Here is a 16,269-nt window from a genome sequence, read left to right on the forward strand (position 1 = left end):
GGAATTTCTTTTTTTTTGTTTTTTTTTCCTCTTTTTAATACCTGGGTTTCTGACCTGGAGATGGTGTAATCTTTGATCATCAGGAAATGCTAACGTGTTAAGAAAATGTCTGAATATATTATACTCATCTGTTGATCAAACTGGAGAATTATAACCTTAAATATCAAACGTCTATTCAGCTTAAAGTTTATGGTAAATGTGTGGTTTAGGAATTGTGTATTTCATGAAATGAACTTTTAAATTTGTGGTAGTTTTTGGTATCTGAATTTTCTCAATAACTCACTTCACCCACTATTGTACTGAGATTTGTCTGTGCCCTTTCATTTTATTATAAGCTGACACTTGATGATAGATCCCAAGATAAAGTACTGCAGTCAATGTCGTCAGTACAGTGTGCAAATTGTATTGACCCAGTTTAAATAAAAACTGTTTTAAGAATACTATTACATCAACTAGGTTTTGAGTGTTTTGGTAGAAATCCTGTAGATAATAGCCATTTTCATAGAATACCGTGAAAACTTGCATTCACAGACAACATTGAGGACAAATGTTAGTGTGTTCTCTTTCGCAGTTCTGATGAAGGGTCTTTAACCTGAAATGTTAACTGTTTCTTTTTACACAGATTGTTGCCGACCTGCTGAGTTCCTGTTTTCATTTCAGATTTCAAGCATCTGCAATTTTTTGATTTTTCATTATGTGGAGAGAGGGGTATTGAAATCTCATTTAATAGCTTCCATCTCTTCAATTCATATCTATTCGTGAAACTCCTTAGATATTTCTAGGCAAGCATTGAATATTTATACACTGTACAGCATACAAGCATAGTGAGGTAAATGTTTGTTTGATCTGTTTGTGGGCGTTGGTTGATAGACATTACAATTCCCTTTAAATAGTGACATTGTTCTTTCCACCTGAACTGCAAACAGATCCTCACTGTAACAAGAGGTTAAAAAAAACATGTATTGATGAGGGCAGTGCAGTTGATGTAGTCAACATGGACTTCTGTAAGACCTTAGACAAGGTCCCACATGGGAGACCTGTCCAAAAGGTTAGAGCCCTTGGGATCCAGAACTAATTAGAAAATCAGATCTATAATTGCAATAGAAGGCAAAGGGTGATGGTGGAGGGTTGTTTTTGTGATTTGGAAGCCTGTGACTAGAGGTGTACCACAGGGAACAGTGCTGAAACACTTACTCTGTTATATACATTAACAATTTGGATATTTGTACAGAAGTTATGATTAGTAAGTTTGCAGGTGACATTAAAATTGGTAGTGTTGTTGCTAACGAGGAGGATCGTCACATACTATAGGATGATATTGATCAGTTAGTAAGGTGGGCAGAGCCACGGCAGATAGGATTTAATTCTGATGTATGAGGTGATGCATGTGGTGAGGCCAAGTAGGGACAGGACACAATGAATGCCAGGACCTTGGGGCATAATGAGGAACAAAGGATCTTGGTGTACAAGTCCAAGGATCCATGAAAGTGACAGCAGTGGTGAAGAAGGCAAATGGGATACTTGCCTTCATTAGCCAGGTCATAGAATATAAAAGCAGGGAGGTTATGGTACAACTTTATAAAATATAGGTTAGGCCACATCTGAAGAATGTTGTACAGTTCTGGTCACCACACTTTAGGAAGTACGTGATTGCATTTGAGGGTGCAGAAGGGGTTCACCAGGATGTGGAGAGGGTGCAGAAGGGGTTCACCAGGACATGGAGAGGGTGCAGAAGGGGTTCACCAGGACATGGAGAGGATGCAGAAGGGGTTCACCAGGATGTTGCCTGGGATGGAGTATTTCAGTTTTGAGAAGAGACTGGATAGGCTGGTTTTGTTTTCCTCTGAGGGGAGACCGGTGTACAACATTATCTGGGGTATAGAGAGGATAGATAGTAGTAAACTTTTCCCCATAGCAGAAATATCAAGAACTAGAAGACAGGTTTAGGGTATGGGGTAAAAGGTAAAAGGTTTAGAGGGGATCTGAGGAAGAATGTTTTTCACCCAGGGGCAGGGTGGAATCTGGAATACACCGCCTGAGGAGGAGTTGGAAACGGGTGCACTCATAACATACAAGTAGTACCTAGATGAGCACTTGAATTACCAAAGCATAGAAGACCGTGGAGCAAGCACTGGTAAATAGGATTAGTGTAGAGAAGTACTTGATGGTTGGCATGGATACGGTACACTGAAGGGTCTGTTTCTATACTGAATGACCCTATAACATCAAAAAAGATGACACATCCAACAGTGCAGCATTCCCTCAGTGCTCTATTGGAATTACCCTCATGGATTAAATTCATTTGGGGTAGAGTTTCAACTCGCAGACTTTGAGTCAACTGATACTGTTGATGGGTATTCCCAGCGAGCTGGGTCTGGTACTGTTAACGTGTGCACTATTGAGCATTGGCTGACTCTATTAACGAGTGCTGCTATTGAGCCAAGCCTGACACTACTGACGATTACTGTGATTTTAACAAGCCTCCGTTATTGATGAGTAGCATCGTAGCATGTGCTATCCCATTCGTTTATCACCCCTGTGCTTACTGATTTATAGTTGGCACCTGATCCAACCACACCTTCACTTTAATATTTCCAGCCCTGTTTTTGAGCATGGTTTAGCTCTTTCATATCTCCGTTAAACTCTTTGTGCTCCTTCAGACTGGTGCTCTTGTACACACCCAGCTTTCAAGCCACCTTCATTGCCAGTCTTGCCTTCAACTGGCAGCACCCCTAAATCGTGGCATTCTCTCATTAATTCCTCCTTTAAACTCTGCTCTCCTTTATGACTATCCTCAAAACCTGTCCATTGCCCGTGCTGTTAGTCACCTATCTTCAAACCTCTTTGGTTGGTGTCAAATTCCTTTTGCTAGTAGTCCTACGAACCTGCTGTAGAAGTGTAGGTTGTTTTCTTAACTTCTGTATTTGTTGGCAGCCGCTTCCTGTGTGAATGCTGCTGCCATTGCTACTTGATCCTCAATGCTGTTCACACTGGAGGGCTATTAATACAGCCTTATCACAAAATTAGCTTTGTAGTGAATGAGCCAAGAGGCTTTCGTATTTTAAATTACTTTATCAACAATTACGCTACGTCACTGACAGCTGTATTTTGGGGCTTTGTACTAGACCAGAAAATCCTAAATTAAAACCGTTCATTTAAGCAAAGTATTAAATTCATCCTAAATTCCTCGCATTCACACGTCCTTGGGCTTAAAATTGGTTTAATGATGAATAAGTGGGAAAAAAAAATGTCCTTTAAATACATCTGGAACTCTGTTTGTTCAATAATAACCTGTACTTGGGGAAATATTTGTACATGTTTGGCAATAGGTTTACTTTTTACAATGTTCTGGCTTTCAAGGATTCTCAGAGTCTAAGGCCACCATTCTGCTTCATTCAACATTTTGTGGATGAAGTTCAAGTCCTCTCAGACCCTCCATCCAGATGAAGGGTCTTGACCTGAAACTGTCCATTTCCCTCCATAAATGCTGCCTGACCTGCTGAGTTCCTCCACCGCTTTGTGTGTTGATCCAGATTCCAGCACCTGCAGTCTCCTGTGTCTCCAAAGAATTTGCAAGGTTGGGCGTCATAGAATCATAGAGTTAAACAGCACAGAAGCAGGCTCAACTCATCCATACTGACCAAGATGTTTATCCAAGCTAGTCCCAATTGCCTGTGTTTGGCACATATTCCTCTAAACCTTTTCTATCCATGTAACACTCTAAATGCCTTTTAAGCATTGTAATTGTACCCGCCTCTACAGCTTCCTCTGGCAGCTTGTTCCATATACCCACACCCTCTATGTGAAAAAGTTTCCCCTCAGGTCCCTTTTAAATCTTTCCACTCTCACTTTAAATCTATGTCCTCTAGTTTTAGCCTCCCCTACCCTGGGAAAAAGACTGTGACCATCCACCTTCTCTACGCCCCTTGTGATTTTATATACCTCTATGAGGTCACCTGCCAGCTTCCAGCCTCTCCTTATAACTCTCCTATATGGACTTTAATTCCTTTGACAAGGTCTCGCATGGGAGGCTGAGCTGGAAGGCTAGATTGTAGGGGATTCAGGGGGAGTTAGTGAGGTGGATTTAGCATTAGCTCAATGATAGGAAGCAGAGGGTGATGGTTGAAGGTCGATTCTCCGACTGGAGGCCTGTGACCAGTGGGGTGCCCCAGGGGTTAGTTATCCAAATCACTTACTTACATAATGAATATGAATGTACATGGCACGATTAGCAAGTTTGCTGATAATACTAAATTAGGGGGTCTTGTTGATAGTGAAGCAGGTTACAATTAATTGCAAAGAAGTCTTGACAGGGAGATAGGCTGAGGCATGGCAAATGGATTTCAACAGATTATTGTGAGGTGATGCATTTTGGACATTCTAACCAGGGTAAGATGTACAGTGAATGGCAGGGCTCTGACGTGTGTTGTGGTACAGAGGGACCAGGGAGTACAAGTGCATAGTTCGCTGAAAGTGGCTGCGCAAGTAGACAGGGTGGTGAAGGAGGCCTTCATCAGTCAGGGCATTGAGTTTAGCAGCAGGGACATTATGTTGCAGTTATACAAGTCATTGGTGAGGCTGCACTTGGAGTATTGTACACAGTTTTGGTCACCCTGTTACAGGAAAGACATTGTCAAGCTGGAGAGGGTGCAGAAGAGATTTACGAGATGCTACCTGGACTAGAGGGCCTGAGTTATAGGGAGAGGTTGGCCACGCTGGATCTTTATTCCTTGCAGCATAGGAGAATGAGGGATGACCTCATAGAAGCTTGTAAAATCAGGAGGGGTAAGGTGAGTGGTCATGGTCTTTTCCCCAGGGTTGCGGAGTCCAAAACTTGAGGGTACAGATACAAGATAAGAGGGGTGAGATTTAAAAAAAACCTGAGAGGTAACTTCTTTACACAGAGGGTAGTGAGTACTTGGAATGAGCTGCCGGAGGAAGTGGTTGAGGTGGGTACAACTGCAATATTTAAGAGGCATTTGGATAGGTACATGGAAGGGAGGGGCTTGGAGGGTTTATGGGCCAAACGCAGGGAACTGGGACTAGCAGGGAGGATGCTGTGGTTGGCATGGACCAGTTGAGCCGAAGGGTCTGTTTCCGTGCTGTATTTCTCTGTGACTCTAACTCGAGCCCTCCGTCCCAGTTACATCCTCGTGAATATTTACAGCACCTTTTCCAGTGCGCTACCTGATTATGTATTCCAGTTTGATTTTGTTTTTGGAGCTGTGGGATTTTGCCCATCCTGGCTATAGAAATGAACCATTTAGAAATCGACCTTTTCAAGTGAAGCTTAAACTGCTCTTGAAGGCAATCAGCCCCGCTGGTGTTGAACACTGGGCAGCTTGCCTTGCCAGTTCCCTTTGAGGTTATACAGTGCTCTCCTTAGACTTCTCATTGAAGTAAATGTATGCCTTTGTAGATCTGCACAGAGGACTTCAGGGTACAGATTTGAAGACACTCTTGATGTATTGTTTGGTAGATCTAGTTGGACAGAAGTTTCAGTCAGAGGCTAAGCCATACCTCCAGCTTAGCCAGCTGTCAAAGTTCTTTAAAGAATCTTTCTGATATTCATAAACTGTCAAAATCTATTGCAACTATTAAAGACTAAATGCTATTAATAATTTATTAAAAATGTAATTAAAAGCTTTAAGGTAAAAATCAATTTAGAAAAATATTCTAAAAATGCCAGCACTTGCTTTAGTATCTTAAATAGATGCTCCCCTCCATTGAAAGGAATGGCCAAGTTTCCCTTGAGCCATGTTTCAACATAAATGGTGGGGGAATCTTCATTGGAGATTCCACATTGCATTGTAGTTTGGAAAAATATTCCAGATAGCTGCCAGCAACTTTAGCACTTGTAAGGAATCCTGAAGCTGCTTTTTAGTTGCAGAGGGAATGTCTGCAGTTACAAAAGTAATTGTTGAAACTTCGCTGAGTAGTCCCAGTCAATTTGTTACTCTCTATTTAGCCTTAGTTATGATGGCTTCAGAACATAAGTATTCTCTTCCATCCTAGAACCTCGTACATTAATAAATATTTCAAGAAAATCTATGCTTGATGATGGGCTCCAGCAGATAAGTTAACTTGGGATTTGTGGTGACCATCTGCTATCAAAGCAGAATATATAACCAAATTAATATTTGGTATATTCAAATACAGGTCCAAAGGGTAGCACAGTGGCACAAAATTTATCACTTCTGCTTCAGCTCCAGGGACGCGGGTTTGATTCTGATCTTGGGTACTATCTGTGTCAATTTTGCACGTTCTCCCTGGGACTGTATGGGTTCCCTCCCCAGGTGCTCCAATTTCCTCTCTCATCGCAAAACTGTGCTGGTAGGTTAACTAGTTTCAGTAAATTACCCCCTAGTGTATGTAAGTGACAAAAGAATCTAAGGGGAGTTGATGGGGGTGTGAGAGGGAGGGTTGGAGGGAAATGGAACTGATGGGGGTTGCTGTCCTGAGGGTTGGCATGGATCCGATGGGCTCAATGGCCTCGTTGTAATAAGTGTAATAATGTGTTGCAATAAGTAAGTTTTTTTCTTCCTCCTTTTGCAGTTGTTATACTGGAAACAATGTGGAATGGTTAATTCACTCTTTATTTTTAAATTATTTAAGAGATTCTTGCAAAGCGACACACACTTAACTCATAGTCACTGTTGATCTCCCTCTGGTTCTTAACCTTGTGTTTATTACTCCAAGTGTCTTCTCTGTCCTTAATGAGTGTGAGTTCCTTTGAGCTCATTTTGGATCTGGAAATTCTTGTTCAAAATGTGCATAAGCATCACCTCCTGTGTCATCAATCCCCATTAGTGCTTCTATTATTGCATCAGTATTTTTCAAATTTATCTGAAAATATAGATGCAAACCTCAGATCCCATTCAGTCAACTACCCAAAATTCCACTTAAATGGTGCAGAAATAGCACCTTAATGTAGGTCTTTATTTAGTATCACTAAATACTGCTTGCATATGATGTACTGTTAATAGTTTAAGTAAACACATCCGGCAGATAGTAGATTGTGAAACTGCTGAACCAATTTTAGTAGACTTTTGTTTGCTCTATCTCCTACATCGTTATGCGTGTATTATGGATGTCAAAGCATCTTGAGTATAAAGAATACCATGATGCTACAAAAAAACAGAACTCTGGAAGAACCCAGCAGGTCAATCAGCATCTGTGGAGGCAAGAGGTGTAAGTTAGCGTTTTGGGTTGAGATGCTGCATCAGGATGCTGGTGCTGTAGAATTAGCAATCTGACACCCATTCATAAACTTTCCTTTTAGTGAAAAGGAAACAGTCCTGTCTCTGAGTTCGGAGAATAACTTCTCATAGTTACCTTCCAAGTTTGGGGGTTCTAACCATGTAATCTCTCTCTGCATGAGACTTTGGGTAATTTCCAGTTTGAAAACCACTGTACTGAAGGGCTTCCTGTGGAAGAAATGCATAGCAAAGCCTAAGGGACATGTTAGTGCATTACTCATACCCTCCAGGTCGGTCATTACTTGTACTTGCTGAACCTCTGAATTCCTCCTCCCCATTATTCCATGGTCCACTGCTCTCTCCAGCTGGATTTCTCCTCCTTCAGCCCATTGCCTCTTCTACCTATCATGTCTCAGCTTCTTACTTCTCCCCCCTCTCCCACCCCAACCCTCCTACCTTTCCCCTATCACCTGGACTCTCCTCTCACCTGCCTGCCTGTGGTCCTCCCCTTCCTCCAACCTTATTTCCAGCTTCTGCCCTCTTCCTTTTCAGTCCCGATGAAGGGTCTCGACCCGAAACGTCGACTGTTTATTTCTCTCCATAGATGCTGCCTGACCTGCTGAGTTCCTCCAGCATTTTGTGTCTGTTGCTCCAGATTCCAGCATCTGCAGAATCTCTTGTGTCTCCACATGTGTAGTTGTGATGTGCTGTTTGCAAGGTATGCCACTGCCTATGTTATTGAAGTTGAAATGGTGTGTAGCACTATTTTGCAAATTGGCATAGGTAGCACTTGACCTTCAAAATGACTGTGAGCAGTTTGTTTGTTGTGTTGTATAAGAACTAGCCAGTTCTGAAACAAGATGAACGAGCTGTGACTTTAAGAAGAAATGCAAGGGACTGCAGATGCTGGAATCTGGAGCAAAAAAACAAACTGCTGGAGGAACTGAGCAGATCAGGCAGCATCTGTAGAGGGACATGAACATTTCAGGTCAAGTCCTCTCATCTGGACCTTTTGTTTTTAGCTGTAACTCTTTTTCACTCTCCACATTTGCTGCATTACCTGCTGAACATTTGCAATGTTCTCTTATAGTTCAGATTTCAAGCAACTGCAGCGGTTTGTGCCTCTCAGTTCCTGCACTTTTTCTCTCCTGTTCTCATTCATTTTCTGTTTTTGTCACCTCCAGCCAGATCAGCTGTGATAAATAAGCAAGCATCACCCTCTCTGACCCAGCACTGCCGCAACCACTTGTGTCATTCTGTGTCTCTTGATACATCTTTTGCTCTCTCAACCCTACCCCCACCTCCATCCCCCTGCAACTTAATACAGGTATGACTTCCAGCTTTTCTTAGTTTTGATGCAAGTTCTGCGACCCAAAACTTTAATTCCACAATGCTGCCTGAACTGCTGAATATTTACAGTATTATTTTAAACTCAGATTTCCATTATCTCCAGTGTTTTTGCTTTTTGACCTTTCTATTATTGGCAGTCATGTATTCACTTATCAAAATTAAAGATGTGCAAGAGACCAGAATTATAGATGTGAGTTCTTTGGCATCAGAATTTTGGGGAATTATTCCTGAGACGGGCATGGCCCTTTTCTGCTTATAAATGTTTGTGTCGTGACTCAACAGGAGTAAGTTACTTGCAAGAATATTTCAAAAGGTCGTTCAGTTTAGCATCTTTCAAGCTGTGTGCCTGAGGGTTTGTAATTTGGGCTCTGGATATCAACAGATGCTTCTGTTCAAAAAGCCATCAGGGAAAACCACAGGAAGTACTTCGGACTGAAGTGATAGGCACCTGTTATCAGTACAATCTAAGTATCAATGGCAAATGATTTTACATTAGTCTCCCTGGCTTTAGTACCATTCTCAATGAATAAGTATGCATTATCACATGCACCTGTCATAGAGAGTCATAGTTGTACATGGTGGTAAGATATAACCATGTTAGCAGCATATCTCTTGCAGTCTTGCTCCCTTCTCTGTACTTACAATGTTGCTGTGTCCCTCTTCTTGGACTATTTCTCCTGGGTTTTTAGTCATACAGTATGGATGTAGGCCATTCAGCCCACCATGTCTACCTGAACTGTGGGCACCCGTCTGTATTAATCCCATTTTCCAGCACTTGGCCTGCAACTTTTAATGCCCAGGTGATTCAAACGCTTAGCTCGACACCTCACAAATGTTGGTCATAACTCTGCTTCCGCCACTCTCTCAGGCAGTGCATTCTGGGTACTCCCCACTCTCTGAGTGGGAAAAGGTCCCCCTCAAATCCCCTCTAAATCTCTTGCCTGTCATCCTAAATCTGTCCTCTAGTTTTATTCACCTTTGATAAGTGGAAAAGATTCTTGCAATCTACTTTATCTATGCCCTTCATAATTTGTATACCTCAATCATGTCCCCGCTTAATCTCCTCTGCTCCAGGGAGAATAGACCCAGTGTCTCCTCATAACTAAAACGCTGCGTTCCGGGCAACATCCTGGTGAATCTCCTCTGCACTCTGTACGTTTTTGAAGTGAAACTGGGAGAAGGACAGTCCATGAGAGCAAGATCTCTGAACATGCTGTTTCTCCACTCGATGCCATGACATGGGTAAACAGCTCAGAAGTATGATCCAGCATACTGATGGAACACACCCCATGTTTATATTATTATTTCTGAAAAAGAGTTTATTTCTTTCTAATGCTGAATTATTTTGACTCACAACTTGTAATATCCTTTGCATCCCTATAATAAAATTAATATCATTTGGGCAGTTTAAATTGATCAGTCCCACGATTCTGCTTAAAAATGCCGTATAGAAAGTTGCTGCTAAATTTGTATCCAGTTAAGTTGGAAATATGGTCATAATATTTGTGGAATGAAAAGATGCATCTGTGCAACTTCATTGGTTGATGGGTGTCTTCCAAAGCTCCACAAATTTCCGTGAGTGAATGTTCATGTAATATTGAATAACTGAACTGTTCTACCAGTCATCAGGAACAGAACACAGTCAAATGCACTGAGTGTTAATAATTTCTATACTGACCTTTCAAACCACACAGTAATCTTTTTGTTTTCCTTCCGGAAATTTAATCCGTACACTGATCCCTGCCCCACGTCACTCGCTTCTGAAAAGTCTTCTCAGTGACAAAGACACAGAACTTCTTGAATTCAATATGTACTCAGAAGCGTATGGATTGCGTGAGAAGGCGTAAATGGAATTTCTAAGAGATCCTGGAGTTGGATGGATTGCTGATTATTGTAAATGCCACATTAAAATAGAAGGGATTCCAAATACATTAACATGTAACTAATGAAGGGAGTACTGTATAAAATGTAGTTTCTGAACTCGCAAATGGCATTTTATTATCAACTGCTGCTTGTTAAATAGGCTTCTCGCCTTTGCTGCTGGGCATTACTCCTACCGATCCAGCAGTATTTTAGTTGCCTGGTGGATTTCTCTGTACTTGCTCTCAAACCAAGAGTTATCTCCTGCCAATGATACCTCTGAGGTCTGATGCCTGGCCATGGTTTTACAGAAGTCACTTATGTTATCTCACTCATGTTTTTTTTTTGTTTCTAAATACCCCCAAGGTATTTACTGAGCCTTAAAAAGATGCAAAGCCAACAAATAAGGTATTAAAGGCCTTGGTCAGCAAGAATTCTTCTAAGCAGGGAAGCATGGGCTTTGGCTGGGGAATTTTAGAAGAGGAGTTCTTGAACATGATGCTTGTGGAGCTAGACTACAGCGGCTGGTGGGGAACGACAGTGGGTTGGTGAGAAGGATGCTCGAGAGACCAGAGACCGATCTGGGCAATGCCTTGAAGAGATTTATGTAATTGAATATGAATTTAAAATTTCAGCTAATAAGAGAAGGAGCCAATGCTGGTCAAGGGGTAATGAATGAGTGCACGGTTACATACAACAGGGTTGACCAGAAGAGATTAGGTGATGTATAGAGGAGAAAGGATGAGAGACAGGCCAGGAAAGCATTAGGTGAGCTGGGTATGAAAATCACATCGATAAACGTTTCATTAGCGCTCAGGTTGAGTTGGGGTTGATAGTCTAAGTTATGGAAATCTTTATAATGGTAAGGATACATGGGCTACTAAAGCAAACAGTGCATTTGGCACAAGTCAGTGGCTGGGTAAGAGGTTGGAATCAGTAACTAGGTCACATGGTTTGGAATAGAGTGGTTACTTTACTCGAGGATATTGCAGCCTGTCAGAAATTCATATGAACAGTCTGAAGGGGTAGAGAGGCAGGTGGAGGATTAGAGGGGGCCGTAGGGTTGTATGGTCAGCGGAGTAGACCAGCATTTGTACCAGTAATGACCTCTAGTCATCCCAAAGTGCTTTACAGCTAAGGAATTACTTTTTTGAATTTTAATGTGTGAAACCTAACTCCAAGTCTTCAGATGCTGTTGCAAAGGGACAGCAGATGGGTGAGGAAGAGGATGGCCCAGGGATGGTAGTATCATGAAGGTATGAAAGGTTTAATATGTAAATTAATTTGAGAATCTAAAATGTGAAATACTATTTATGGCATGCAAACACTTAACCATTACTGAATTTAATGGACAAACCTTTCGATGCTTGGATAACACAAATCAGCAGCTTGCACTTAAAGTAGTAAAACATCTCTGGTACAGCACAGCACTGTCACCAGATGTTGGGCCATGTAACGTATTGAGGTATGTACTACAAGCTTGGTCAAGGAGGCAAGTTATCAGAATCAGGTTTATTATCACTGACATATGTCATGAAATTTGTTGTTTTGCAGCAGCAGTACAGCACAAGACAAAGATAAAAATTATGATAAGTTACAAAAATAATAATGCAAAGGGGGAATAATGAGGTAGTGTTCATGGACCGTTCAGAAATCTGACGCAAAGCATCTTAGGAGGAAAGAGAGCGATGGGTAGAGAGGAGGAGAGGTTTAGGGAAGGAGTGCTGAATACATGACTGGGAAAGGGGAAGAAGCCAGATCTGGGGGTTGCAGATTAAATTGTCATTGCTTCATTCCAAAGTGTGCTGAGCAACAATTGTAAGCAGCTGGTTGATACTAGATCTCTCACCATGATGATGTAGCGCAACAGAGCAATGGAGAAAGTTGCATCTTTCAATATTTTAATTCGGTATTACTTGTTTATGTCTTATCCAGTTAACTTTTAAAGTCTCTGCAATTATTGGCAAATTATTATTGTTTGAGTGTGTAATAACAGTAATTTTGAGATTTGGGTGATATTCCAACTCATGAGTGAAATTTGTCTGTTAAATTTCAGGATTGAGTTGTACTTTTCTTCCATTTAGCTTCAAACTATTCATGTAAATCTGTCAGTGCTTACAAGGTCACTTAAGCAGTTAATAAATAAAATTACAAATGATTGATGTCTTTACTTAATTAAGCATAATTTTCTTTAAACTTAATTGCTTTATCCTATGGCCCTGGGGTTTAGCTGGGCAGTGCTTGTGTAACAGTGAGACAGGAGTACAAGGTACTGATACTGAATCCAGCTATGCTAAAGCTGTGTATGGTGAGTAAGTGTGCAATACGGAGGATGAGACATTATTAATCATTTTGCAGCCTGAATATGTCAGGACTGTAGGCTGCAGCAGTTGCGTTGCTCTGGCATTCAATCACTAAGACCTTGTGGTTAGCCGAAAACTAAATTACTTTCTTAGCACACAGTCTGCTACTTGGAAGGTCCTATTCCTGCAGGAGACTTATTGGGAAACTTGCTGGATGTTTCCTTCCCAGTTCTTGTACTCTGCCATTCTTAGCCTTTTCACCCGTGTCTGCTTCTGTCCCCAGTGTAGCTTCTTGTTGTTTCTTCCTTCCTTTGGAGACCTGTCCTGTTCTTTTGGCGGCACCTGGCAAACTTGGTTTTGTGCTTGCTGTCCATGCTTAGTTCTTGCCTCATGATAACCCAGCTCAACTCCAGTTACAAAGCTCTATGTGCCTTGAGCCTTTAGTTCTTCCACTGGTTTCTTGTATGTCATGCAGATGTCATTTCCAGAAAACTGGGTTGCAGATGGCTATTGATCATGTCAGTAAGCATTTTTTTGTTAAATGTGAGCACTACAGGGCCATAACATCCAACCCACTATTTATGGACATCGATGTAGAGTGTTCTGCTTGGTGAACCCAACAGAGTTCAACAATCTACCCTTGTGGTATGTCCCATACTAGTCTCAGCAACGTGCGGCACGATAGCGTAGCAGTTAGCTTCACGCTATTACAGCGCCAATGATCAGGGTTCAATTCCCACCGCTGTCTGTAAGGAGTTTGTACGTTCACCCTGTGACTGCGTGGGTTTCCTCCGGGTGCTCCGGTTTCCTCCCACATTCCAAAGACGTAGGGGTTAGTAGGTTAACATGGGTGTAATTGGGCGACGTGGGCTCGTTGGGCCAGAAGGGCCTGTAGCCGTGCTGTATAAATAGAACAAAAAAACGTGTGGGGACAATGTCGGCATCAACAATGCATCTCCCAAAACTAGTTCTTCAACCTCACAGGAAAGGCCTGGTCACCATCGTTATTTTAAGAATAAAAATACACTGGGCTAAACATAACTAGGGCTTATTTTTATTGATGAGGTCTAGGAAACAGAAGATGCCAACAACTTGAAATAAGTCAAAGCTGCTAACAATAAGTGTGTGTGCTGAGAAAAGTAAATCCTATTTAGTGGAGGTGGGGGAGAGGGGAATTGTATCAAGTCATTTATTTTAGACGGTTTCTCTCATCCTTGCACCTGATTCAGTTTCAGTTTACTAAGTTGTCTGGCTATCCATTTCAAACAGGAATGCTGCAGAGTGCAGGGCAGAATATCATTTTGTCGAAATCTATAACAGTAAGAACATAACTGAAAGACTGAGCCAATATATAATGGGCAGGTTAAAGAATGGAGAGATAAGTTTCAAAAAATACCCTAACCAATGATTGTTCTGTATGAGCACTCATGATGATCTGGCTTAAATGATGTTTTGTACTAATGAGCGATATACTTGCCAACTTTTAAATATTTCCCCCCTATAATTCTTGAGAGGGAGCCCTAGGTACAAGCTTCCCTCTCAAAGAACGGTATCAGAGTATATTTTCAGAACATTTTCACTTTATTATAAATGAAGATATAAAGTAAAATAAATCATGTAGTTCATAAATGTTTGACTTTGTTTTTATCTTAGTTAGATACCTGCTATTTAAGATTATAAATACTTGGGTATTAATCTATGAAATTTTTTATGGGACTTGGCGGGGTAAGTGTGAAGTTGATGTTTCCCTTGGCTTGGGGGGGGTGGGGGTGGGAGTAGGATGTGTCTAATTCCGGGGCTCCAAGCCTTATAGAAGGGGGTCAGCCATTCAGGAGGAGGATGAGAGCAAATTTCTTGAGGGTGGTGAATCTTTGCAGTTCTTGAACCAAGAAGCAGTGGAGGCTCAGTACGTACATGCTGAGATACTAAAAGAATCAAGGTTTATGGAATTATTGCAGCAAACTAGTGCTGAGGTAACAACAAAATAATCATACAAGATCTTATTGAACAGTGGAGCAGGCATAAGGGACCAAATAGCCTATTCCAGCTTTTTTTTTTAAAACATTTAACTTAATAAATCTAAGTTTTGTAGTTCTTGATTAAGAATTATACCACCGTCGTGGAAATAGAATGTTCCAAGGTATGACATTAAGCCAGGTTGTTAGTGTAATTTCACCATCCCCCCTCGCTGTCACCCCCAGACCCACCACAGAACCCCAGGCTGAACTGAAGACTCTGCTCCGTCCCAGGGTCTCGTTTAGTCAGAGGGCCGCCTGCCAGTCGGAGGTCCAGGCCCACTGAAAGATGTCAGCAGAACCTGGGTTCCTGCCAGCAGAGATTGCCCGTCACTGCAAAGGCTGGGAAATTCATCGCTCCCGGCGAGGGGCAGGCAAGCGGCTCATCAAGGGTCACCATCTCAGCGTCGGTGAGCAACTCCGCCAGCAGTCTCCCGACCCAAAAAGGTAGCAAATGCCTGACTTTGATGGGTTGGATGTCTTGGCCTGTTACATATTTAGTAGGTTGTTTTAATATGCAGCAAAAGCATAGCTGTTTACTGATGGAGGCATCAGCCAAGTCCTGCTACCCACGAAGGATCCTGCGCAAACAGCTGATATAATAGTCAGCTTTCATGAATCCTGAATGCACAGGGATGCTGGAAGATTGCTGACATGTTCCAGCCTGTTTACACAACCAGCAGCAGTGTCACCAGGACTGTGTGCACTTCAACAGTTCACTGGAGGCTAATTTGAAATGATGCTTCACTTAGAATTAATCACTCCTTTCACTCCAGCAAGGCTTCAATTTTCAATGCAACATGCCAGGCAGCCTGTTAGACACCCAGTGTTGTTTGACCCCAGTCACAGATAGTGACAGATGCAGGAACGTTTGTATCTATCATTCTGTTTGATTGCCAGTTCTAAGCCTGGGTATTGCTCTTATGTTATGGAGCCATCAGTAAAGGTTATCCCCTCCATTTTCTCTTAAGGCTGGCATATGATGGATGGTGTTTATGTCCTGTTGGAGGTAAATGAGAAGTCTTTGCCTCATTCCTGATTCCCAGTGCTCCTGGCAGCTATGGAAAGCAGACTGATCGTGGCGTTTCCTGCAAATTCAACTATGTCTGATGATGTCTAATTACTGATGAATATAGGCAGCGGCGATTCTAGTAACTCTAATTGCAGACTGCAGGAAGAGAGAGTGCTTCTGGCAACAATAGAGGATCAGATAGCTTGTGAGCACAGTTCATTGAGGCACTTCAAATCAGTTTTATTTTCACATTGTTGTACAAATGTGGCTGTCAATGATGCGTGCTAATGGAATCAATGAACACCCTGCTATACTTGGAGGAATAACATAGTCACAGTTCACTTGGGTTAAAGGTGCAGGGGAATGGCCACTTGGCAACTTCTGCTGTAAAAACCATTTATGGATATTTGGTGAGGACAGGCAACAGTTTTGAAGATAGCTTTGGCCAAATTAGCTTCAAAACCTTGAGGTTTAGACTCTTGCGTGAGTCATACCCAGCAGAATTTGGTCCCACCTGTCACTGCAACCTC

General features: G+C 41.9%; 1 protein-coding gene across 19 annotated transcripts in view; it reads left to right on the top strand.

Annotated features, from left to right (window-relative positions):
• LOC127585359 (casein kinase I-like) overlaps positions 1 to 16,269 on the top strand; it is a 158,387-nt gene that overhangs the window by 71,442 nt on the left and 70,676 nt on the right. Inside the window, exon 1 of one of the 19 annotated variants that reach the window (XM_052042811.1) lies at positions 14,922 to 15,174. The exons of the other annotated variants lie outside the window; for them this stretch is intronic. The gene's annotated coding sequence lies outside the window, so the exon portion shown is untranslated. Of the gene's footprint in view, positions 1 to 14,921; positions 15,175 to 16,269 lie in introns of those variants that run through there. 19 annotated transcript variants of the gene reach the window in all.

The sequence above is a fragment of the Pristis pectinata genome, chromosome 32 (genome assembly GCF_009764475.1).
Source record: "Pristis pectinata isolate sPriPec2 chromosome 32, sPriPec2.1.pri, whole genome shotgun sequence".
Taxonomy (NCBI): Eukaryota; Metazoa; Chordata; class Chondrichthyes; order Rhinopristiformes; family Pristidae; genus Pristis; species Pristis pectinata.